The sequence below is a fragment of the Balaenoptera physalus genome, assembly GCF_965194825.1.
Source record: "Balaenoptera physalus genome assembly, chromosome: 4".
NCBI lineage: Eukaryota > Metazoa > Chordata > Mammalia > Artiodactyla > Balaenopteridae > Balaenoptera > Balaenoptera physalus.
The window spans coordinates 71,693,292-71,719,514 of record NC_138891.1 but is presented as its reverse complement, the minus strand read 5'-3'; the positions used below and the strand labels follow the sequence as shown (position 1 = coordinate 71,719,514).

At 44.6% G+C, this 26,223-nt stretch overlaps 1 long non-coding RNA gene across 1 annotated transcript in view; it reads right to left on the bottom strand.

Moving 5' to 3' along the window:
* Positions 1-354: 354 nt before the first annotated feature.
* The window catches only part of LOC309660692, a 29,084-nt gene continuing 3,215 nt past the window's right edge, over positions 355-26,223 (bottom strand). Inside the window, exon 2 of the long non-coding RNA XR_014263549.1 lies at positions 355-6,151. This is a non-coding gene — a long non-coding RNA (uncharacterized lncRNA). The remainder of the gene's footprint in view (positions 6,152-26,223) is intronic.

Here is a 26,223-nt window from a genome sequence, read left to right as displayed (position 1 = left end):
AGAGGTGAAATAAAGCAATATTTCCTATTTTTTTAAAAAAGGTAATTTTAAGTGGCAGGGCAAGCATTCTGAGAAAACTCTCTTTGGAACTTGTTGGTATTACCTCTTACAAACATTTGCACCCTCATATACACACATTTCCCACCGGGCCCCTCAACTCTATGGGCAGATGGAGTGCGATGGTGTATTTTGCTGTTGCCGTTATGTTGATGTTCAAACTCCTCTTCTCCCCTCACCCCCATCAATTATTGAATGCTTTAAAAAAAAAAACTACCCCAGCAGATGTGTGTGAGCTGTTTGATCTTGAGACTGAATAGGAATGAAAGTATCCGAGACTCAGATTATGGTGCAGAAGAGAAAAAAAAATCTTAACAGGAGCTCTGTGAAGGAGAAAGTCTAGCTTTGATCTTACTATTGAATTTTGCTAGTGGGGTGTGTGTTTATATCTATTTCTATTTATCCTTTTAGCTCCAAACTTCTGTGCTGCTGGGTCCATCTTTTGTAACACTACAGAAGGGAGTTTTGTCTGGTTCTGTGCAAGGTGATTTAAGTCATTTAAGGTAAGAATTTAATTTCTCCGGGAAATAAGGGGAGGACTATAGCTTAATTTATGGATATCTTTTCCTTTAAAGGAGCCTAAAATAATTGGAGCCACTTTATCTCAAACCAAATGGAAAAGAGGCCTATTAAAAAGTAAAGAGGCCATGCTTGCAGACGACGAGGTCTGACTTTTTCGTTTAATTCCTAATTTGCACATCTTCCTCACTAAAGAAAGCCCAGACCTTAGAAAGTAGTCTGACCTTTGTAATCTAGAAGGAGGGAATTGAAGTACATTTGTTTATAATTAACTTCTATTTTGAAGAAGTTTCCCATGAACGGGGTCTCTTCTTTTTAAAAATTTGGTAATTTTAAAAGTTAAAAAATGAAATAATGCTATTTGCAGCAACATGGATGGACCTAGAGATTGTCATACTGAGTGAAGTAAGTCAGACAGAGAAAGAAATACCATATGATATCACTTATATGTGGAATCTGAAAAAGTGATACAAATGAACTTATCTATAAAACAGAAAGAGAATTACAGAAGTAGAAAACAAACTTATGGTTACCAGGGGGTAAGGGGGGGAGCCATAAATTGGGAGATTGGGATTGCCATATACGCACTACTATATATAAAGTAGATAACTAATAAGGACCTACTGTATAGCACAGGGAACTCTACTCAGTACTCTGTAAAGGCCTATACGGGAAAAGAATCTAAAAAAGAGTGGATATATGTACATGTATAACTGAGTCACTTTGCTGTACACCTGAAACTAACACAACATTGTAAATCAACTATACTCCAATACAAATTTTAAACATTTAAACAAAATAAATTTCTTAACTTGACAAATCTTTAACTTGAAAAATTAAAAATAATTTTTTTATTGAAGTGTACTTGATTTACAATATTTCAGGTGTGCAGCAAAGTGATTCGGTTTTATATATATATAAAACTGAATATATATATATATTGTTTTTCAGATTCTTTTCCATTATAGGTTATTACAAGACACTGAATATAGTTCCTTGTGTTATACTGTAGGTCCTTGTAACTTGAGAAATTTTAAAAGGCACCTTCCCCTGATATGCTGATAATATGGTAAAATGACACTCAAGTGATAGATATAAGGATTTTAATTGTTCATGCAACATGTGGAATTGTGGATTTTTAATGCATTGCAGTGTGAAATGGAGGCCGTCCAATCTCACTATTGATTTTTCCTCTTGATTTGAGGACTGCTGAAATGTTTATTATAACCTTCCTTTCCTTGCATGCATTCTTCAGTTAGTGTATTCATTCATTTAATCAATATTTATTGAACCTACTACATGCCAGACACTTTGCTTACACACATCTAATCTGTGGCAGGCGTTAAAAAAACAGATGTTCACCTGCATCTCAAGGCATAAACCAGCAAGAGTTCCTAAATTAGGTATGCAGAATCCTCCTAGACAGCTATTCTCAGAATTTGTTTTATTTAGCATTTTCCTATGTATTTATTCAGCACCAGCCAAATATAAAGCACCATGCTCAGCACTGGCGTGAACAGGGAGATGAATCATGCACAGACTGTGTTTTCTAAGTGGCTTGGAGGTTGGGGAGGGACATGCAGAAGTATCACCAGGAAGCAAGTAGGTGTGGGAGGATGGAGTGGGGGGAACACTCAGGGAAAGGAGATCCCCGAGGCCTGGCCTGAGGCTGGAGCTCCTCAGCTTCTAAATAACAAGTTGGAATGCCAGCGTTCTGGAGATGCTATTAAAATGCTGTCTGCGGGGAATCCTTCGCTGGGCCGAGAGGGAAGCTCACACCCCGAGAGCACCTTTTGCATAGAACTAGGCTGCAAGACTGTGGGATGTGGTTCACAATGTTCTAGAAGATTCCAGAGAGCATCAATTCCCTGTCAAATGAAGGCCCCCCCCAGAGGAAAAATTGATAACCCCCCACCCCCCACCCCATCCCCAAAAGACTTTCCAGAGCCTTGCGTCCGTTGTTACTCTCTGTTGCACCCTGTCTGGCCCTCACATCCCCTGGAATGACTTCAGAACCGCAGGGTTGGGTTCCGTTGACTTTGTGACAGGGCGCGGCCTCACGGAATGAATAGCTGCTGTAGGTGAACTGCAGGGCCCGAGGGTCTCATTAGTTAAATCAGCCTGGTGCAGTCATGGAGTTGGTTGGCCCTCACAGACCCCCTCCTCACTTTACTCCATGGGGTTGGTGTGTAATCGACACTAAGCCATCGGCCCTGCCGTATTTTGGTTTGGAAACAGTTCACGATTTTTCGTAGAGAAGTTTTAGATTTTCCTGGTGTCTTTTGCCACTTCTTGTCAAGTATATTTTAGGCATATAATTTTTTTTTTTATAGCTACTTTATTTATTTATTTATAGCTGTGTTGGGTCTTCGTTTCGTGTGAGGGCTTTCTCAAGTTGCGGCAAGCGGGGGCCACTCTTCATCGTGGTGCGGGGGCCACTCTTCATCGCGGTGCGCGGGCCTCTCACTATCGCGGCCCCTCCCGTCGCGGGGCACAGGCTCCAGACACGCAGGCTCAGCAGTTGTGGCTCACGGGCCCAGTTGCTCCGCGACATGTGGGATCTTCCCAGACCAGGGCTCGAACCCGTGTCCCCTGCATTAGCAGGCAGGTTCTCAACCACTGCACCACCAGGGAAGCCCTTTAGGCATATAATTTTTGATGGCTTCTCTTTAGACTTGGCCAGCTAAAAAATATATTAGGATATAAAATGACCGTATATGTTTTGTATTTCTAACCATACATGTCTGTATGAAAGCTTAGGCATTAAACAAGGACGTCTAAAATGCTTACTCTGTGCCTTATGTAGCTACTGTGTAAAAAGAAAACAAATGCTACAGAGAAATGCGGAAGTTTTTCCTCCTATATTTATTTGTACAATACTATAGATGCATTCAGTGCTATGAAAGCTTTATTTCTGATGGCACCTTGTAGAAACTTTTACATCTCAATTTACTAGTAAATTGAATACTAACGAAGGCTTTGCTACTGTAGTATTTGGTAGAGGCTTTACAGTTAAACGCGCCTGGCTCACACACTGGCCCTGCCACACATGATCGGCCTGACCAGGCGTGTGTCACTTGAACTCTTATTTGTGAAACAGAGGTCTCGGGGTTGTTGTTTTGTGGATTAAATAAGATGACATTAAGTGTTTGGCATTATGCCTGTCACCTAGTAGGTGCTTTTAAGTGCTAGCAATTTTTCCACTTTTTACATATATTTCTAGTGCCTTTCATTGGGTTTCAACAGCTGTGAATAACTTTTATCCTATGATAGAAGTTGATGTTTTCAACATTTCTCTTTGTTTTTAAAAATCTTTTTAAAATTATTTATATTTTTATTAATATATAAATAATTAATAAAAATATAAATAAAATTATTTACATTTTATTAATATATTTATTAATAAATATATTTTATTATTTATATTTCATTTATCTATCTATTTATTCATTTTAATTGAGGTGTAGTTGATCAATGTTTCTTTTTAAAAGCATCAAGGTCCGTAAGTCCGTACATACTGGCAGTATTAGGGGTGGCCTCCCTGGTAAGGGTGCCTCTTTGGGGTCCTCGCTGTCACATTGCACACACCCACAGCCCAAATGCAGCTAACAGGTCCCCTCCTGTGCCCCCAGCCCCCCATGCCACCACCATACCGTGGCCCTGAGGGAGTGATGCCCTCTCTTACTGGTTGCTCAGATTACAGGTGTGTGTTGGAGAGGCCTGCACGCCCTGCAGAGCCTGCATCAGGAACGCCTGCTTTCGCCCTGCCGGTCTCTCACAGACTCACAGACACCTCTGAACCTCTGCTTCCCTCCCTTTCGGAGCTCGCAGTGCATCTGCCACTGCCAGCCTCCCAGAGCTGGGCTTCTTGAAGTCATTACCTAAGGTCATTCTCTTTGGCCTTTACAACTACACCTAATCAAACTGTGGTCTCCACTCTGTTTTTCCGAGCTTTTGAACTCCCCTAGCCTCTCTAAGAAAACTTTCACACTTCCTTTCATCTCTCTTAAGGTTTACGCATCTGGATTTCTCTTGCTCATGTCTGGTCAAAGCCAGCCAGCCTGGGGAGGCAGGGCGAATCCCCTGCTTTGCCTGTCGGCTCCATCCACTCATGTCTGGGGAACCATCCAGCACCCACTGCATGCAGTGTTGGAGGGGCTCTGGGACCATCAGTCAAGGAGTCCTGCCTTCCATTGGCCAGGTCTTGGCATGTGTCTGTGCCTTGACCAATCAGATTCTCTCTTGCAAATTTGCATCTTGGATGGACAGTGCAGCTCTGGAAAGCCACTGAAGGCCTAATCCCATCAGTAGCTCCCTCCCAGACCACCCATTAGTTCCTGCTCCCTAGGGCCTGCCTTGCTTCCTGGCCATTCTGAGACTGATTCTTCTGATTCTGATTCTGTAAGTGGTCCTGTATCTTCTACTAAATTCCTTTTGTGTTTAAGATAGTAAGATTCCATTTCTCTTCCTTGCAACCAAAGAATTCTGATAGAATAGGTCAGTCCAAATAGCTACATTTCTAAAGTTCAGTTTATGTTATGATTATTCTTGACTGACCCACAGTGGAATCTTCTAAAATTCTTTTCTATTTTGAAACAAAGGCTTTGGCAACTGTGTTTTAGAGTGAACTTCCTGTTATCTTGAATAAAAATTGACCGTTTCTTAATCACATGGCAAAAAACATGGCTACAGGTGATGCAAGCAAACACAAGAGAGGCTGACGTATCTAAACTCTGCCTTAAACCAGTGCTTCCCAAACATTATTGTGCATAAGAATAAAAAAAAAAGTCAGTGGAACAGCATGTTCCGTTATCAGCACACTAAACCACAGGATTAATGAACTTTCTGGCAAAAGCAATCACATTTATTAGTGTCCCCGTGTAACTGTGGCCTAGAACAATAAACTTAACCATTTAAAAAAAAAAAGAGGGATTTCCCTGGTGGTCCAGTGGTTAAGACTGCACGCTCACAATGCAGGGGGCCCCGGTTCCACCCCTGGTCAGGGAACTAGATCCCGCATGCCACAACTAAAAAATCCCGCATGCCGCAACTAAAAATCCTGCATGCCACAACAAAGATCACGCATGCCACAACTAAAACCCAGCACAGCCAAAGAAAGAATCACCTAGATAACTTCTTAAATACATCAATTCTTGGGAACTACCCCCAGGGATTCTTATTCAGCAGGTCAGAGTGGGACCCTGGAATCAGAATTTCAAATAAGCTCCTAGGTGACACTAGGAGCTGACCTAAGGACAACATTTGGAACAGCAAGTCCTTAAATATTATCTTTTCCCCAAGCAAGAGAGGCTTTGGAACACAGGAAGCTCTCCTCTGGCTTGTTGAAATTAAAAGACAAGAGATGAGATGAGAACGGCCTTTCCATGGGAACTTTAGAGATGGCTGTGCTCGCTGACCTCACTAACAAGCTTTGTCCATTGAGCCCTGAGCAGGATGAGATGATGGCTGGATCGGAGGGTGTGTCCAAGGGCAGGATGTCTTCACGAATCCGCCTGGCACCCCCAGAGCCTCACAGGCTGCTGGGCAGAATGTCCAAGGCTACTTCAGTGAAAAGCTAAAAAAAAAAAAAAAAAAAAGGCAAGTAATTGCATAAGATCGGAGGAGATGCAAGACTGCCCCTTGGGACTGTTCAGCAGTGACCACAACTAGAAGCTGTGACCCGGAGCTGAGCCCACTCCTCATGGGCCCTTATTCCCACCTTCGGCACCCACCTTGCTTCTCTCTCCCATACCTAGCTCTGAGGTTACCTCTCCCCAGATGCTTTCCCTGCCATCTTTATTCTGCATCATTCCAACATCTACATACTGAGCTTTGAAAAGTTTAAAATCCAGTTCTGATACAACTAACAGCCCCTCCTGCTTTGCCCCTTATTGCATTCCTGGAGCTTTGTTTCTGTATCTCATTTAATCCTTGCAACAACCTTATGGGGTAAGTACTATTACCCCAGTGTATAGATGAAGAAACACAGTCTGAGAAGTAATTTGCCTTAAATAAACTACTTAGGAAAAATTAGAGGCAGAATTTGAACCCTGTTCTGTGAGACTCCAAAACCTATGTCCCAAACCACCCTGCCGTTCAACATCAATTCTGTGTGTATGAGTGTCTTCCTGTATGTGTCTTAGTATTTGCTCTCCCTGTCCAGTGGAAAGCTCACCTAGGCAGGACCTGGGGGCTCTTGGAGAATATTCTAGTGGTTCTCTTTCAGGCTCACATCCTATGGTGTGCTTAGAGCCACATTTCTTTCCAGAGTAATCATTCAAGAGGTATTGTTTACCACTGATGTGTTCTCTGACATTTCTGAACATCGGCAGGGGGAGGCACATTACTGGAAGTGAGAAGCATTTTTTCCTACTTACCAATCAGCTGTGTTTTCCATTCATATCTGTGAGACAGATTAAAAATCCAACTTCCAAGAGGAATAAAGAGCTCATTATTCATCGTCATCTATTAAAAGTCTGTTTTGTGCAGACCATGAGGCTGGATTCTGGAAGGAGCCACAGAGGACCCTGATTTGGGAGGCCGTGAACTCGGGGTGTGCTGGGATGCAGAGCTGGGGGAGGCAAGGCCGGCAAGGGAAAGTAAGCAGAACCTGGGCTGGAGGAAGGGCCCTGATGGTGGCACTGGTCCCCGGGCTGGGCTTCATGCTGGACCTAAAAGTGCGTGGCAAACACAGCTGCCCACCTGGGAGGGGTTTACTGCGGCTGGGCCTGGGTGGTAGAGGGGCTGGAAGTGGGTGGCTGCCAGTTTTGCTAATACAGGTGTTTGGTTCACTCAGCACAGGAGCCCAGGCAGTGGCTGAGAAGGCACAGGAAATAGTCACTCATTTATTCATTCATGCATGCATGCACTCAACAAATATTTATCGAGTACAGAACTTGCACGGAGAATACAGGTATGAACGAGACCTATAGGGCCCCTGCACTCAGGGAGCCTGGAGGGGAGACAGGTGTTAAATAGTAATGGCACAGGGGTGATTTGCTTCCTGTTGTGCTCAATGCTATGACAAAGATGAACACAGTATTACAAGAGGGCTCAGGCTCTGTGGCTAGGAAGAGTGTAAGTGCCCTGAGCCAAAGGGCAGGAGTTCAAGACCAGGCTCCAAGTACAATGTCCTCTGTGCCAGCAGTTCCCTCGGATCAGATGAGACAAGTGCTTTTTGGAGGTTCAAACCCTGCCTTGCCCTTGAGGAACAGGCCATCTAATTGCAGAGACAGACCCTGTGCCCATGCTAGGAAAGAGCGTGGTGTGTTGAGTGAGTCCTAGACTTAGAACCAGAAGAACTGCTGTCTTGTCCCAGCCATTCTTTGTTCCTGCAGCATGGTTTTGAGCAAACTGCCTAAGTTTTAAGAGATTTGAACTCTTCAAGCCTCAGTTTCCTCATCTGTAAGTGGGAGAAACATTTACTGCTCTATCTGCTTTATAAGATTCGTGAGTGAGAATGAGAATGGGTTTGATAAAAGCAGGAGATCTTGATGAGCCCCCCCCCCCCACACACAAACACACACACACACACACACACACACACACACACACACACACACACCCCTTGAGCTTAATGAGCCCAGGATGTTTAGGGCCAAGTGCAGACTTCAGTGCTCAGAAAACATTGAAAGGGTTGGGTCTGGAGAGATTCCCATGAGCCGTCTTCAGAGGGATGAGTGTGGCACCGAGAAGAAGGAAGTGGCCTGATATGGACATTCCACGGGGGTGGCATGTGTGAAGGCAGGTCAGCAGGAGAGAGGAACCCTGAGGGGACGGCCAGAGGATGTTTGGCAAGAGTCCAGAGCCTCAGTGTTGGGTAGTGAGGGGTGAGGGGAGCTGTGTAGGATGGAAGGAACTAGCTGGTGAGGAATCTTGCAGCACATGATCATCTCCTTATCTTATTTATGGTCCCAGTTTAGTTAAATCTCATTTAAAACATTTAGATAAATCATTTTTTATGATTTAAATAATCATAGTTTTTTCTCACAGAGGTTTATTTCTATCGCAAAGAGGAGGGGCTGGCTTTTCTACATATAAGTTATAAAGAGATCATATGGGGTTGGGAATATGGGCCACTCTTTGAAGAAAAATAAAGTTAGAATCCCTACCTTATACTGTGTAAAAGATGAGTTTTAGATGGATTAAAGACCTACATGGGAAAGGTAAAATGATAAAGCTATAAAAGATCTATAGAACAAAACATAAGAGAATATATTTGTGACCTTGGGGTGGAGAAAGACTCTTAAAGAAGGATCCAAAAGCACAAACCTCAGGGCAAAATATTGATGGATTTGGCTACAACAATATTAAATTTTTGTGTTCAACAAAGGACACATTAGACAAAGATTTAAGAAGGGCAACATGTGAAGTGAAGATGCTTGCAATGTCTTAAGCTGATGGGAGTCAATAGAATAAGCAAGGAACTCCTGTAGACCAAAGAGAAAAAGATGGGAAATCTAGTGGAAAAATGGTCAAAGGCTATGTGTGAGCAAGTTACACAGGGGAAAATTTAAGATTAACAAGTATACAAAAAGTTGCCCAACCTCACTAATAATCAAAGAAATGCAAAGTAAAATTACAAAATTGTATTTATACTCACAAAATTTGCAAACACTAGAATATCAGATCACAAATACTGGTAAACATGTGAAGAAATAGGCACCCACAAGCATTGCAAATACACATTTCAGATAGCAAACTTCAGGGACAGTATGACCTTAACTGAAGAAAGCATGTGATGTCTGGCCAGCCCTCGCTCCAGGGGTAAATGTCATAGAAATGCCCACACAGGTCAGAGTTGTGTTGTTTGCAGTAGCAGAGAGTTGGTGATGATCTCAGAGACCACCTCTACGTAATGGATAAATGAAATGAGGTGGATGCATGCCATGGAATATTATGCAGTAATCAGAAACAGTGAACTAGAAGTAGAACACCAGCATGAGTAGCAAAATGGTTTTGAGTGAAAAAGAAGAAACAGAATGAGATATTTAGCACAACAGCATTTATATAAATTAAAACTATAGCAGACAAAAACTATATTTTATAAGGATTTATTCATATCCAAGGATATATACCAAACACACTAGATTAGGTGCCCATGCAGCAGCAAGAAATGGGGATATATCAATCAATGTCCAATTGGAAAAACAGAAACTAGATTAGGTACCCATGCAACAGCAAGAAATGGGGATATATCAATCAATGTCCAATTGGAAAAACAGAAACCACTCTAGATATTTCAAACAGAGAGGATTTAATACAGGGAATTGATTACAAGGGTATTGGAGGCCAGGAGATGAGAAAGGGGACACTGAGATAGTGAAAATCAATCACATCTACGGCTGGTGGAACAAAAGGGAAAAAATGGTGTCACCAGACCTAGGAGTTCAAAGGAAGGAACCCCATGGCTGGTGTGCAGGCATAATTTGCAGTCCTTTGGTGGAGGGGCTCATCTGGGGCTGATGTCTGGTGCTGGGAGTGCTGAAGGAAGCTTGGGGCTGGAGCTGTGGCTCTTTTCTGCTGCTGCATAGGAATGCTGACAGGAGCCAGAAAACTGAAAGACAGCTTTTCTGTTCCTCCTGCCTTCCTATCCCTAACCCGTGTGTCCCATTGGCAGAAACTGCCAGGAAGTCAGTTGGCAAAGAAGTCTGGGAAATGAATTTAGAGTTTAAGCCCCAGTATTACAGAGCAAAATATAAAATTATAGGCTTGGGCTCAGAGATATAAGAAATAATCAATGTTGTAAAAATAACAAAATATAATTAAAAATAGGAGCCTTGTCTTAGACTACTGGTGATGGTGTACTTATGAGTGAAGGAATATGATTAACTCATTCTGCAACTAAATCCAAAAATAAATAAAAAGTAAGTGCTCAGGACAAGGAGCTATGTGACATGGAGCCCATTTGGGGTCTGAGTCACCGTGTCACCTTGGCCAAGTCACTCAAACACATGCGTCTCAATTTTTCACCTATGCTAATCATAGGCCTAAATTTATAATAGCCAAAATTATAGAACTTCTAGAACAAAACACAGAAGGAAATCTTAATGACCTTGGATTTAGCAAAGATTTCTTAAATCTGATACAAAAAGCATGAACTGTAAAATTTTTAAAAAGTAAACTGGACTTCATCAAAATAAAGACTTTTATTGTTCAAAAAAATAGTTACAAAATTGAAAATGCAAGTCACAGATTGGAAGAATATTTTTTCAGAATATGTATCTGATAAAGAACTTACGTCTAGAGCATAATAAAGAATTCTTACAACTGATTGAGAAGAAGACAAATAACCTAATTCTTTAAATGGGCGAAAGATTTGAATACACATTTTGCCAAAGAAGATATATGCATGGCAAGTAAGCACATGAAAGAAAAAAAAGAAAAAAAAAAGCTCCAGAGTTCCCTGGTGGCCTAGTGGTTAAGATTCTGGGCTTTCACTGCTGTGGCCTGGGTTCAACCCCTGGTCTGGGAAATGAGATCACACAAGCCGCGAGGCACAGCCAAAGAGGGGAAGAAAAGGCTCAACATCACTAGTTGTTAGGAAAATGCAAAATAAAACCACATCCCCATTAGAATGGCTGGAATTTAAAAGACTGGCAAAACCAAGCGGTTGGTGAGGATTTGGAGCAACCGGGACACTCAGATATTACTGGTGGGAATGCAAAGTGTACAGTTTCTTTGGAAAACAGTTTGACAACTTATTCTAAAAAATTAAACACATACCTCTCATGTGATCTAGTCATTCCCTTCCTAGGTATACATTAGAGAAGTGAAAGCATATGTTCAGACAAACACTTGTGCAAGAATGTTCATAGCAGCTTTATTTATAATAGCCAAGAACTGGAAATAACTCAAATGTCCATCAATGGATGATTGGATAGAAACTGTGGTATAGCTATACAACAGAATACCATATAGAAGTAAAAGGGAATGAACTATTGATACACATAACAGTGTAATGAATCTCAAAATAATTATGCTAAGGGAAAGAAGCCAGACAAAAAATGAGCACATACTGTATGATTATATTTATATAAAATTGTAGAACGTGCAAACTAATCTATGGTAACAGAAAACAGATCAGTAAATGCCTAGAGACTCTGGGGTGGGGTAGAAGGGATGTGGGCAGAGAAGAGGAGGCAGGGGTTACAACGGGGCACAGGGACACTTTTGAGAGTGATGGACATGTTCATAGTCTTTATTTTAGTGAAGGTTTCACAGGTGTATACATATGTCACAACTCATCAAATTGTATACTTTAAATTTGTTCAATTTATCATACATCAGTTATACATCAATAAGACTGAAAACAAACAAACAAACAAAAAATAAGTCTGAAAACAAAAAGTCAGGTGACATGGGTCCTAGTTCTGGATCCCAGGTACCATGTCATCTTGGCTGAGTTACTCAACCACACGGCTCTTGGGGGTTTCAGCTATGCTCTGGGAGCTTTGGCTTAGATCACAGGTAATAAATGCAAATACTCTCAGGGGCCAAGGAAATACAAATGAATGAATTGGCTAGGTTCACAGTGGAGAGGAGTGGGGACTGTGGCAGCATGGAGGGTGTGTGCCCCTGTCTAGAGGGGGCATCCGCTTATCACCTCCAGCCATTTGCTGCTTGGATGGAATGTGGGCAGTGTTACCAATGCTTCAGATTTTTAAGAGAAACATGAAATCTGGATTTTTAAAATGAAATTTTCCTGTTATCAAATGCAGGTAACTAATTTTTAAAAGTTCAAAAATTGTGCAGCCCGAACTTACACATGCGCAGACAAGACCCAGCCCGAGCCCCACCAGTTTGGCAGTTTGGGACCTCTGACACCTGGGATGCTCTGACAGTCCTTGGCCAAGGGCCTCATCTCAATTTTCAGCCAAAGTCAATTTCCTAATTCTTTTTGCCCCTACTTTACCAAGAAAACATTTCTACCAATGCCCTTGCATCCTGCCTACTCCCCATCTACCATTTTACCTAAATAATATCTTACCCCTTGGTAGACCTTGAACTCTCATTTCTTCAGTTCATGGGGGAGAAGTCCTGGGTAACTTTACAGAGTTAATAGAGGCTGATATATACACCCCCAAATTGAAAGCAGGGACTTAGATATATTTGTGTATATCAACATGCATAGCAACATTATTCACAACAGCCCAAACATAGAGACAACCCAAATATCCATCGACAGATGAATGGATAAACAAAATGTGATACGATACAATGGAATATTATTCAAACTTAAAAAGGGAGGAATGGAATTCTGACACATGTTACACCACGGATGAACTCGAAGACATTATGCTAAGTAAAATAAGACAGACACCAAAGGACAAAGATTGTATAATTCCAGTTGTATGAGATACCTAGAGTAGTCAAATTCATACAGACAGAAGATAGAATGTGTGGTTGCCAGGGCCTGGGGGCAGGGGAAATGGGGAGTTAGTGTTTAACGGGTACAGAGTTTCAGTGGGGGAAGATGAAAACGTTCTGGAGATGGATGGGGTGATGGCTGCACAACAGTGTGAATGTACTTAATGTCACTGAACTGTACACTTAAAAACGGTTAAAATGGTAAATTTTATGTTATGTATATTTTACCACAATAAACCGTTTTTTTAAAGAAGCTAGACCCTTGTCTGGAATTTTCAGATCGTATGAGGCAAAGTGAGAGGCTCTTTCTAACACGCTGTGCTTAGGAACCATTGCCTCAATGCCCAAGTGGCATGTTGTTTCTATGACTCCCTACGGAGCTCCTCACACACCAAAGGGGACCACTCGCAGGTCACTAAGGCTCACTTAGGCTGCATCCGTTTGGAGGAGTGAGTCTCAGTTCCAGCTGTACTTTGGGAGCTTTGAAAAATGCTGATGCCTGGGCCCCACCCTTCCAAAATCTGGTTCAATTGGTGTGGTCATGGAGCCTGGTCTCTGCATTCAGTAAGAGCCTCCCGGGTTATTGGAGTGTGCGGGCAGAGTTGGGAACCACACATAAAGAACTCTATTTTGAGAAATCAGTAGGATGTTTTTTGGATATTATGGGTGAGTAACTCAAAGACCGTGTCAGGCAGGACTGAGCAGATGCATGGGGCAGAGTAACTTTGAGGAGGTGGGTTTGTCTTGGGAAGGGTCCTGCAGAAGTGGATGGATCTGGGAGTGTGTTTATCTGCACCCTATAAAGAGGCAAGAAATGAGCAAGTCACATTTCTTGATTCGGAGAAAGGAAAAAAAAAACAAGGTTGGGATTAAGTAATGAAACATGAGGCAAGGGGACCTAGAATTCCGAGGTGAAGGGTTGGGTTTCTGCTTATTCCTGAGCAAAATCTTATCAGTGGAGAATATCCATGTTCGCAGAGAACTTCTTGGATTTCCATCTCAGGCAATTCAGTGCTAAGAAAAGTAAGCCAAGATTCTCTAAACAGGAATCTATCTCTACCCCCTGCAGTTCTCTGTCAAAATAGCCCATGCCCCAACCTAAAGGCAGGATTTCATTCAAAACAGTATCTAGACCCACAAAACCACTCGACCAAAGTTCGGTTTATTTAATTTAGTGACTTGACCTAGTCAAACAGTTTTTTGAGGGATTAGAGATAATAATCTAAAAAGAAAATAGAGGATCAGCATACAATTACACTCTTTGGCTTTGTCATCCTAAATCTTTTATGAACCAAAGTGGGAGAATTGATCAATTGATCAACCTGGTTCCCTTTCCCTAAAAACTATTTTCTCCAAATTGTCTCATGGAATCGACAGGGAAATGGCGGTCATGTGATATAGATCCAGTGAACCATCAAAACCCACCAGAACATAATTTTTAAAAATCAAGGAATGACTTGAGTTTAATGACTAGTTAGTAAGAGATGGAGCTAGGCTTCAACCTGAATTTGACCGTAAACCTGTGCTTTTTTCACTAAACCATGAAATTTAGCATCCATGCACGAAAGCACACTTAAGGGAGAAAGTCTCTTGCTTAGGTATTCATCCTTACCTTTGCATGGTTTTAACAAGTTGGTTACCTGGTTTCCTTGCTCAATGCCAGGAAGTATGTGGGGGGTTGGAGGGAGAAGGGTGGGTAGGTGGATTGTAGGGGAAATATAGTTGATGGAGAAATAAGTGTCCAAGAGAAGAGAATAATTAAATAAGCAGTGTCTTAGCTATACATCTTTGATTTCTTTGAATAGATATTTTGCATTAAAAGCTATATGCTTTCGTTAAAGGAGTCAGAGGAAAGAGGTTGGGTGAGTTCATCAGGTAAATTTTGTAAACTTTCAACAATTAGCATAAAGAGAATCCTTACTTAAATTTAGAACACAAAATCAAGTGCAACCAAGAACTCTTTTAAAAAGCAATTTTAACTCTAAAGAATACTTTGCCATTTACTCTAAACAATGTAACATCCACAAAATGATGATTCCAAGATTATTAAATATGTATCAGAAAAAAAAAAAAAACTACAATGAGGTATCACTTCACACTGGTCAGAATGGTCATCATCAAAAAATATCTACAAACAATAAATGCTGGAGAAGGTGTGGAGAAAAGGAAACCCTCTTGCACTGTTGGTGGGAATGTAAATTGATACAGCCACTATGGAGAACAGTATGGAGGTTCCTTAAAAAACTAAAAATAGAACTACCATATGACCCACCAATCCCACTACTGGGCATACACCCTGAGAAAACCATAATTCAAAAAGAGTCATGTACCACAATGTTCATTGCAGCTCTATTTACAATAGCCAGGACATGGAAGCAACCTAAGTGTCCAGCAACAGATGAATGGATAAAGGAGATGTGGCACATATATACAATGGAATATTAGCCATAAAAAGAAACAAAATTGAGTTATTTTTAGTGAGGTGGATGGACTTAGAGTCAGTCATACAGAGCGAAGTAAGTCAGAAAGAGAAAAACAAATACAGTATGCTAACACATATATATGGAATCTACAAAAAGAAAATGGTTCTGAAGAACCTAGGGGCAGGACAGGAATAATGACGCAGATGTAGAGAATGGACTTGAGGGCACGGGGAGGGGGAAGGGTAAGCTGGGACGAAGTGGGAGAGTGGCATGGACATATATACACTACCAAATGTAAAATAGATAGCTAGTGGGAAGCAGCCGCATAGCACAGGGAGATCAGCTCGGTGTTTTGTGACCACCTAGAGGGGTGGGATAGGGAGGGTGGGAGGGAGACGCAAGAGGGAGGAGATATGGGGATATATGTATATGTATAGCTGATTCACTTTGTTGTAAAGCAGAAACTAACACACCATTGTAAAGCAATTATACTCCAATAAAGATGTTAAAAAAAAAAAAAAAGAAGAAGAAGAAGGTATGGGGAGTTTGGACACAGCTGCGGGAGGCAGTGCAGGTCCTGTGCCTGGACATGCCCTCCTTCCCCACTCTCCTGTGCTCCTCTGCATGGCTTGGGCAAGCTCTTTCCGGGTTTTTCTGAGAAGTCAGCCCTATTCTCTCTGCCCCACCCATCCCTGCCCTGCAGTTCTCACACTTCGAGGGCCTCTGAATGCTCATTAAAACACAGATTGCTGGGCTCCTCCCCTGGAATTTCTGATTCAACAGTCTGGGCCCTGAGCGTATGTGTTTCCAACAAGTTTCCAGCTAACGCTGAAGCTGCTGGTTCAGTAAAAACACTTTGAGGACCACGGCTCCAGAGACAGTTGCTCTCTCCACAGTTGCCCTGTTGTATTCCATTGTTTTATTTCCACTTTGGCCAAGCAATTTCCGTGTCTTCTCAGGAGTCTGAGAGCTTCTTGAAGGAGGCAGCTGGTTTTCTGGCCTGGGAGGAGAGCAATGGCAGGATGCTGAGGGGCTACTGGGAAAAGATGCCTACTGAGCAGAGAGGACCCAGGGCTGAGGAGTCTCTGCAATAAATATGCTTTAGTCACAGGTCTCTGAAAACTGCATCCCAACCCCAGACCCTGCTGTGGTCTTGCATACCCAGTGGAAAGTTAGAAGCTGTAATTAAACAGAAAGAGCTAGTTGTTGTTTTTTTTTTCCAAAAAGGCAGAAACAGCACTCTCTGGGACCCCTATAACAAAGTATGATACAGGGAGAGGTGTTTATCTCTACTAACCCACAAACCACTTTTCTGGTGACCCAAGGGATTCAGGCCATCACTAGCAATGCCTGAGTGAGATGAGAGTGCCTGGCAGAGCAGGGCATAGCCAGGGTCACACTGCCCAATAGGGTAGCCGTTAGCTACACGTGGCTATGTAAATGTAAATAAATTAGAATTAAGGAAAATGTAAAATTCAGTTCATTACCACACTAGCCACATTTCAAGCACTCAAAAGGCACAGATGGCTAAATGGCCATCCTGTTGGACAGCACAGCTATAGAACGTGTCCAGCACTACAGGAAGTCCTATTGGCTAGCCCTCCTGTAAGGGCATGGGGAGTGATGGTATCTTGGGACAGGGCAATGCAATGTGTTTGTGCCCCTCCCCCTACGTGCTACTGCTGCCCAAGATCTGCAAAGATGGGTGCCTGGGAAAAGATGCTCCCCTATGCCTCCCGACTTTCCTACATTTCTTGGGCTGGTGGCACCCTTGGGACAGAGGGGGACTGGTGGGACTGAGAGTAGGGTTGTCCCAGAGCAGGTGGAGTCACTCCCTGGGACTCCTAGCAGGACCTCCGTGGCACAGAGGCTGCCTGACATGCTCGTGCTAAGTTGAGTCACCCTCTTTCCGTTGCCATCAAAGTCGGCCATTGCCTCACCCGGCTCCTTCTGCAGGAGGAGCTTTCCCTCCACTGGCTCATAAACTGGGTGTGCACCTTCTCTTTGTCATCACTCCTCTTTTAAAAACAGCCCAGGGACTTCCCTGGTGGCACAGTGGTTAAGAATCCACCTGCCAATGCAGGGGGCACGGGTTTGAGCCCTGATCCGGGAAGATCCCACATGCTGCTGCGGAGCAACTAAGCCCGCGAGCCACAACTGCTGAGCCCTTGCGCCACAACTACTGAAGCCCGCGTGCCTAGAGCCCGTGCTCTGCAACAAGAGAAGGTACCGCAATGAGAAGCCCGCGCACCGCAACGAAGAGTAGCCCCCACTTGCCGCAACTAGAGAAAGCCCGTGAGCAACAACGAAGACGCAACACAGCCAAAAATAAAAAATAAATTAATAATTAATTAATTAGAAATTTAAAAAAAGAAATAAAAACAGCCCACTCTGAGTTAGAATTCAGGAATTGAAAAGGCTGGCAAATGGAACAATACAGTGGGGTGATGCAGGCCAATGAAAGCTTCTCCAAGACTTAGTATATTTTAGCAATCAGGTTTCTAAGCCCTCCCTGGAGACCTAGCCATAGTCTGATAAATCTCTCTCCATACACGAGTTGCCTGATTGTAGGTGGTTTTATCTGATTCCTCCTTAACTCATCATGAATTAAGAAAACAGAATCTAATTTCCTCCAGGCTGGCTAAAGGCTGCGGCAGGTGGGAAGGAAAGCGCTCCAGGTGGCCTTCCGGGTTGCACCAGGGACTTGAATTGTAGCCGACGGGCCCTGGTCTGTCTCTGCCTTGAGCGTCTCCAGCTCCTCACCTCTCAGTGCCACAGGGGTCTTAGCCAGTGGCAGGGTAACAGAACAAGGACCCGCTGTATATGGAGCACATCGAGGGGAGGGGGAAACAGCCTAAGGACAAGTATCTCAGCCAGATAATTGGAATGGGTCCGGTTTCAGCCCAATATGTGCCCACAGCTGGGGTTTAGAAATATCTAGAATGTGTGGCAATGGGCAGCAGACACCTGGGAGATTTATCATAAGAGAATAGGAGTCAGGACGTTGCAAGTTTGATCTGGTAGGTACAACTTCTAAGCTGGAAGAGGGCAGGGAATTGCACATGCAGCATGATGTTTATCGCCCAGATTTGTCTCCAACCCAGAGGGCGGAGGATGGCACAAGCCGGCTGCTCTAGGTATATCCTGGAAAAGCTGTCTGACTCCAAACAAAAACACAGCACCACTCTGAGAAGCAAAGGTGCTGTACATGTTTGGAGGATCCGATCTTGCTCTGCCTACCAGGAAAGAGGGCCACGACACTCTCTGATGGGCAGGCCTTCCTCATCCTCCCCCGCTTCCCTTAGCAGGCCCCCCAGCAGTCTGCTTGTGTGAGTCAGGCCTCCGATGCCTCCTCTGCAGTGACAAGTGCGAGCTCCCCAAGGTCAGCCGGGACCAGACCACAGTGGACGCAGAGCAACACGCCTCCGAAGAGGGGGCAAGCCTGTGGCCCTGGTGAGCAGACCTCTGTGTCTGTGAGCCCCCTCCTCGAGCCCCCTCAGCTCATTAGGCCTTGCTGGTCCCTGCAGATCAGTGGAGCGAGCACCGCCCTGCCCTCTCACAACAAACACGGCACTTTCACAGTAAAACAGGGCCTCGGTGTGTCCCGGCACCAGGACACCTCCCAGTTCTAACAGACCGTGTCGTGGCTCTACCAGGAGCACGTGTCCCAGGAAGGGTACTGGGTGCGGAGCAGGAGACCTGGGGCAAGTTGCATCCCCGGCCTGGGCAGCCGAGGATGGCGTGCTGGCTGTGTTCTGAGGCCTCAGTCCTCAGAATCTCTGTCCTGACACTGTGTCCAGTGAGGATAAACTTATGACAAGCAGCATGTGACCTGAAGGGTGTCTAGAAGAGTCTTATCAAACACTGACCTATCTTTCCATATGCACACATGCTCTGGCAGAGTTACATGTGCCTGTTAAAACATATGCTCATACAAGACAATTTCACTAAATATTTTTAAGTTATTCTAAACTGAATTATTTTGAACTTTTGTAAAAGTGTTTTTTCATTTTGTTTTTAATTAATGTCATTATCTTACAGCCTTGAGTCAGGCTTTTCTCTCCATCCTTGGGTGTTCTTATGCACTCCAGCTGGTACTTTGTTTATTTATTTTTTATTTCTATTTTTTGGGCTGCGTCGCACAACATGTGGGATCTTAGTTACCCGGGATCGAACCCGTGCCCCTGCAATGGCAGCATGAAGTCCTAACCACTGGACCACCAGGGAATTCCCCCAGGTGGCATTTTAAAGGTGAGCTTGCCCCCAGTTTTATGTCTCTCCTGATCTTCTCTCCCAAACTGCAGATCCAGATATTAAACTGCCTCTTGCACGTGACCACGGGGGGATGTCTCTCAGGCCCCTGGCCTCCACAGACTGAATTCTGACCCATCCGTTCCCTCCTCCTGACACCACCCCAGGCTGCTCCTCTGACAGCCCCTCCCCATCTCAGGGAAGAGCAGCGCCACCCAATGCCTGCCCCCTTTCCCTCATTCCCACAGCAGTCAGTCCCTAATCCCGCTGCTTCTACTTCCTAAGTAGTTCTAGAATCTGCCCTTGGCTCTTGTCTCCATTGCCAACATCCCGGTTCCGGGCACCATCACCTCCCACTCGTAGCACTGCAAACTCCCCTCCAAACAACACCGAACCTCGAAAAATGTGACCCTAACATATCATTTCCCTGTTGAAAACTCTAATTGTTCACTATTACCCTTAAGATGAAGTCCCAAATCCTTAGCACAGTTAATAAGCAGCCCCCTAACATGGCCTCAGCCCCCTAGGGTGACCCACTCGTCCAGATGAGCCCGGGACTCCCTTGAATGTCACACTGGAGGTCCTGGGTTCTCCTTAGTTTCTGGCAAACTGGGCTGGTTCATGGCTCTACTCTCCTCCTCCTCCTTCCGCATCTCCCCTCCCCGCCCCCCCATTTTCACCCCTTCTGAATTTCTGTCATTTAATGCTGTCTGTCACCTCGGGAACTTCACACTTGCAGTCTCACCGCCTCCCACTGAGAACACTCTGCCCCATCCCCTTTGTCTTCTAACTGTTAAACCCCCTTCCCCGGGGTGGAAAGGTGTGGCAGGTCTGAGGGCTGGCCTCCACCGCGCAGGGCACTTTCTAGGTCTTCCTGTGACACCAAAGCAATCTTATCGCAATCGCTGGGTATTTGGACTCCTCCCTCCTTGACCCAAGTGCTGCAGGCAGGGGCTGTATCGCCTTTGCCCCCTGTTGTCTCCCCACATCTGGCAAAGCAGGTTTATAGATCAGTCGTGATTCATTCAGGCAAAGCCTACACGCAAAACATGTGTATATCTATTATTTTAGGTCTTCAACAGGCAGTGTCAGAGAAAACAGTTGGTTTATAAAAACATGATAAAATGTCGAGTATCACCCACAATTAAACAGATGCAAATTAAAATAACAAGGAGATGCATTTTTTTTACCTACTAGCTTCATACAGGTCACCAAGTGTTGAGAACTGAGGGTGCCAGCAGGCACTCTTTTCGTTGGGGTAGGAACATAAATCTGCAAGAATCCTTCAAGAGCAACTCCGCGATCTCTGATAAAAGATTATCTACACATTTTTGTGTGTGACCATTTCACTCCTAGAAGTGTGAAATTTCTTACACATGTGTACAGAGGACACACAAGAATATTCAACAGGTCATTGTAACCAATGAGAGAAAAAAAGAAAAAAATCACTACCTGTCCATCAAAAGCAGACTAGTTCAACAAATTACAGAAGCCCTTCTCATGGAGGATTATGAAGGAATTTTTTAAAAAATGAGTTAGAATTACATATGTTCATATGAAGCAATTCTTGAAACAGGAAAAAATGAAAACAATGTGTTTTAAGTTGTGATTTTAAAAGGAAATATACATGTGTGTTCATATGCGTAAAATATTTTGGGAAGAATACGCAAGAAATTCTTAACAGTAATTACCTCTGGGCAGAGAGACTGAGATCTGGGATAGAAGAGAAACTTATTCACTGTATATTCTATTTTAAGTGTTTGAATATTTTAGGCATGAATTAGCTTTGCAATTATACAAAAAGAAAACTCTACATTTGTTTTGTTTTTTAAAAAGAAGCTAGTGAATTTGCATCTGCCTCAGATTCTAGCAATTTTCCTTCCTCCCTTCTTTTCTTCCATTCTCTCCCCCTTTCTAATAAAATTGTCTTTCCAGAATCTTCTAAAACTGTTAAACACAAAGCCACCCTGTTCCCCATCCCTGGGTTGGGAGTCCAGGTTTGACCAGGCTAATCCATCATCACTTGCTGCTAAGTGTTGGCTTTTCTAACTTGATGAATGGGGCACCTCCTGTCCTGCGTTCATCCTCTTGGCCCATCTTGTTACTTCAGCCAGGACTTGGCCCCCAGCTACAACCACTCCCAGCACCTCGCTTCTCTCCCTTCCTGCCCCCAGGAATGGAAATCTATTTTTCCATTCTGACGTTGGTGGAAACCTGAAAGTAGGAGGGGGTTTACAACCCATGGGGTGACCTGTGCTCAGTGAGAGCCAGTGGTGGATAAATGCTCCCCTCACAGCTCCATGGGGTTCCCCAGGTTTAAGTTCTGGTTTCCTACTGGACTGACCCTCGGGTTGGCTCTCCCTCGTTCCCCTTTGCTTTCCCCGCCTCTCTCCTGTTTCTTGGGATCACGCCCCCAAATAAACTACTGGCTTGTGCTGTGGAGCTGCTTGCTGTGGGAACCCAGGCACCATCCCTCACCATCTCTGTGGAGCTCTGGTATCCTTGTCCTTCTGGGCATCCAGAAAAGACGATTGTCCCTGCGGACCTTCTCTGAGTCTTCCTGGGGTGAAACCTCCATCCTCTAGGTCCTTATGCTGTCTTTTCTCCCCCATTCATGTGAGGATGGCATTCGTCAACCTGGCTATTCTTTTCCAAAACTGCCCCCAAGTCAGACAGAAAAGCACAGCATAGATTTTCCAGGTAGAAGCATCTGCTCTGTAAATTAACTACGCCCTTCACATTGGGGTGATCTTGCATCCATTTTAGATCCCTGAACTCCGATTTGGCGATTCAAGAAACAAGAGAACCCCTGAGTCCAACCCCTCCTCTCCCGATTCCCTGGAAGGCGGGAGCACACACGGTCTGCTCCATGCACATGCTGCACCAACCGGGCGGAACCCTGGCTTCAGGTCACCACTGCTTCTTCACCCTCTGGTCAGAGTTCCCTCAGAGGGCTGCCGATGCCTTTCAAACAGTCCTGGAAAAGCTGTCTGATGGCTGCCCATTCCCTTGACCTGCCCCTTTTCTGGGTGGCACTCTCTCTTTTCTCGGTGTTACACTTTCAGAACAAACCATCTCCACTGGTTGTGGTAAATTTCAGTGAAGGAAATTTCAAGCTAGGAACAGTCAACGACCTACAGGAGGGACACTATATATAGACTGTCTTTAATGCCAGACATCATAATTGCCTTTTCATTACTGTCTGCCTTTAAGCAATAAATAACATTTTTATTTGAAAATCAAACCAGCATAGATTGCACAGTCTGCAGAGATTTGGTAAAGTAAGTGTAAATATGCAACATGGCTCTATTATTTATAGACCTGACTATGATTTTTTTTTTTAGGAGAATAGCTTCATTTGGGTGTTCTGTAGACCTGAGTCAACTTAATCTAACAAAATCCTAATCTGTCATAGACACCTAGAAGTTTAGAGCCAGAGGGGCCTTAAGGAGTCACAGGGTTCAGTCCAAGGTTATGTGATGACATAAGATGGGAACATGCAAGGAGAAAGAAGGGATTCATTCTAACTGACCACCTGGAGAAAGGTCTTGGATTCTCAGATTCAATAAAGAATGCCTTCGCACATCTTTTTATCTATTACAATTCAAGACTGGGAAGTTGTAATCCCCATTGTTCGGTTGAGGAAAGTGGTTCAGAGAATAAAGTGACTTATTCCAAGTTACACAGTTGATCAGTGACAGAGGTTGGATTGGAACCTGACTCCAACTCCAGGCCGGTGTTTCTCCATTCACCATGACATGGTTGTCCTGGGTTTCTGGGTAAACTTTGATTGACAGCGCCATAGCAAAAGTCCCTACTGGCCACCCCCAACCCCTGCCCCAGGCTATTCCCCAACACTGATCCCTCCAGCTCTCCCAGCCTCAGGGCTTGCTCACACTGAGGATGAAGTGAGCTGCTCCAAGCCCCTACCATCGGAGATGCCTTCTTCTTGACACATTTTTCATTTATTATTCCAAGACCTTTGTCAGTTGTTTTCTTCACTTCCTCCCAGAATGGCCCTTTCAAAACAGAGCTGTTTAGAATGTCCTATTTTCAAAAACAGAGGCACTTACAGTCTAATGAGGGTTGGGTGGAGGGGGGTAGAATGGACAGGGAAACAACCTCGCAGAGGAGTACCAACAATACAGCAAGACAAGAACACGTAGAAGGGCATTGTGTCGTGGGTAGAAGTGGCAGAGGTGTGAGGAGTAAGTGAGAGAGTTTATGGAAAGTGCCTACACAGTCCTGGCACATAGTAAATGCTCAATAAACTATAACCAGTCTTATGCTCACTACCACACATCCTGTTGGGGGCACAGAGGAGCAAGGCCTCTGCCTGTGTCTGATTGCCACGCCTCCTCCCACCCCCTCCATCTGCTCCAGCCAGATTTTCTATCAATGAGAAACACACCAGATTCTTTCTCTCCTGGGGAGGGAAAAGCTGTTCCTTATGCCAGGAACCCTCTGTTCCCAGCTCTTGGCAAAGCTGGCTCCATCTCACCCTTCCGGCCTCAGGGTAAATGTCAACTCCCCAGAAAGGCCTTTCCTGACTACCCCATCACTCCCAGAGTTATTGTGTATCACATTATACTGGCTATTTCCTTCTTGGCAATTACCAGAAACTGTAATGATTTGGTTTATTTCTTTCCTTTGTTTATTGTCCCACTAGACTTCAAGCTCCAGAAAGAGAAGAGCCACTTCTGTGTGCCTCCACTGTCATGCCCTAGACACTGGAACAGCTCTTTGCATGACCAGCATGTGGTTGGTCTACCTCTGCCTGGGGGAGCTGGGAAGGCCTCACAAATAAAGGTGCATTTGATCAGGGTCTTGGAGGGGGAACAAGAGGTTACCCTCCAGGGTCTGCAGAGATGAGGTGGCACCGGGCCTGCTTTTCAGTGGGAAGGAAGTACTGAGAAAGGAGATTTTTGCCATGATGAGCAGCCCGTCCAGGAGAAGACAGGGTGCTGAGTCCAAACCAACACTGGGCATTCAAACAGAAGTACCCTGGGGGTAGGAGGGACCAGTGGTGGGTGCCTCATCCCGCTATCAGGGGCTAAGAGCTCAGGCCCTACCCTCTTACCTGGGCTCTCCTAGCAAGCAGCCTTCTGGCCTGGAATTTGTGATCTGCCCACCGGGCAGGGGACCTTATCAGATGGTCAAGTCCAGTTTTCAAACAATAATAATGAAAATTAGAGGGATTACCATTTATTGAGCTCCTACTAAGCATCAGCCACTGTACTGGGCATTTTACACACAAATACCTGTTTAAGCCACAGACATCACACAAGGTTGGCTTCATTTCCCCCAGTTTCAACTGGGATTCAAAGAGGGTGAGTAACAAGGTTGGCTTCATTTCCCCCAGTTTCAACTGGGATTCAAAGAGGGTGAGTAACAAGGTTGGCTTCATTTCCCCCAGTTTCAACTGGGATTCAAAGAGGGTGAGTAACATGTCCAAAGTCTCCGGCCTAGAAAGCTACGGATGGAGTTTCAGACCCAGCCAGTCCTCTGAACGACCACCACCTCTGGCTGGAGTACCTCACAGGTGAATCAATGAATTAGTCATCGTAAGTCAGGCAGCCTGAACCTGTTCTTCTCTGGGAAGCTGATACAGACCTAATCCCTAAACCGACAACGCCAAGGGCGAGACTCTGGACTTTGGGAACCCTGTGTAGGGCTGTCACTCCCTCTCCCGCTCAGAGGGGGAGGCACCTCCTCCCCAGGGCAGGCAGAGAGGTACGTGGCGGGGCGTGGCGATGGGGGAGACCTACTGCAGAAATCCCGCACGGCTCTGCCAGGGAGCGGGGTGGCTAGGAGCGTGGGTAGAGAGGCAGACAGACTGGTTTGAAGTCCAGCGCTTGAACTGTGACCCTGACTGGGGAAAGTCTCTTTACCACCCCGCATGTCAACCCTCACCTGTGAAATGAAGCCGAGAACAATCTCCTGGTGTTGTTGTGAGAACTATGTGAAAAAAACCTATGCAAGTTGCCAAGCGCATACACTTGGCACCCAGCAAGCCCTCAGCCCTCGGTGGCCTTTATCATCATTATAGCTGTTAACGGTCTTGAAGGGAGTTGTCCACGATAAAGTGGGTTTGAATCTTGGTGCCATTATTTTTTAGTGACTTTGGGCAAGTTACTGAACTTCTAAACTCCTCATCTTTAAACTGGATAATTTAGGAAGTTTGGGGAGGTGGGAGTCCAGTGCCCTCATCCTTAAATTCAAATCAGCTTCTGTTAAGGAACCGGGAAATGCCAGAGGGAGGGAATGACACTCGCCACATAGGGACAGAATCTCTCCTAAGCCATGCTCTGCCAACAGGAGGCCAAGGACTTCTGGACCGTCTGAATCTCATCAGGGCTTCCAGGGTGTGGTCTCCAGAGTGCGGCTGCATCAGCTGGTCTGAAGCTTTCGACTCTTCTGTTGTTTTGGTTTGAGCTGAAAGAAGACTGTTGTAAGGAGCATGGTGAGTATGATCGGCACTGGAGTTAGGAAAGAAAAGGCCACAGAGAAAGGCCGCATCTACGCACACTGCCCTGGGTGTGCCCGGCCTCAGGAGTTCAGATGTGTAGCCCGGGGCAGGCCCCCCTCCCCCACTGTGGAAACG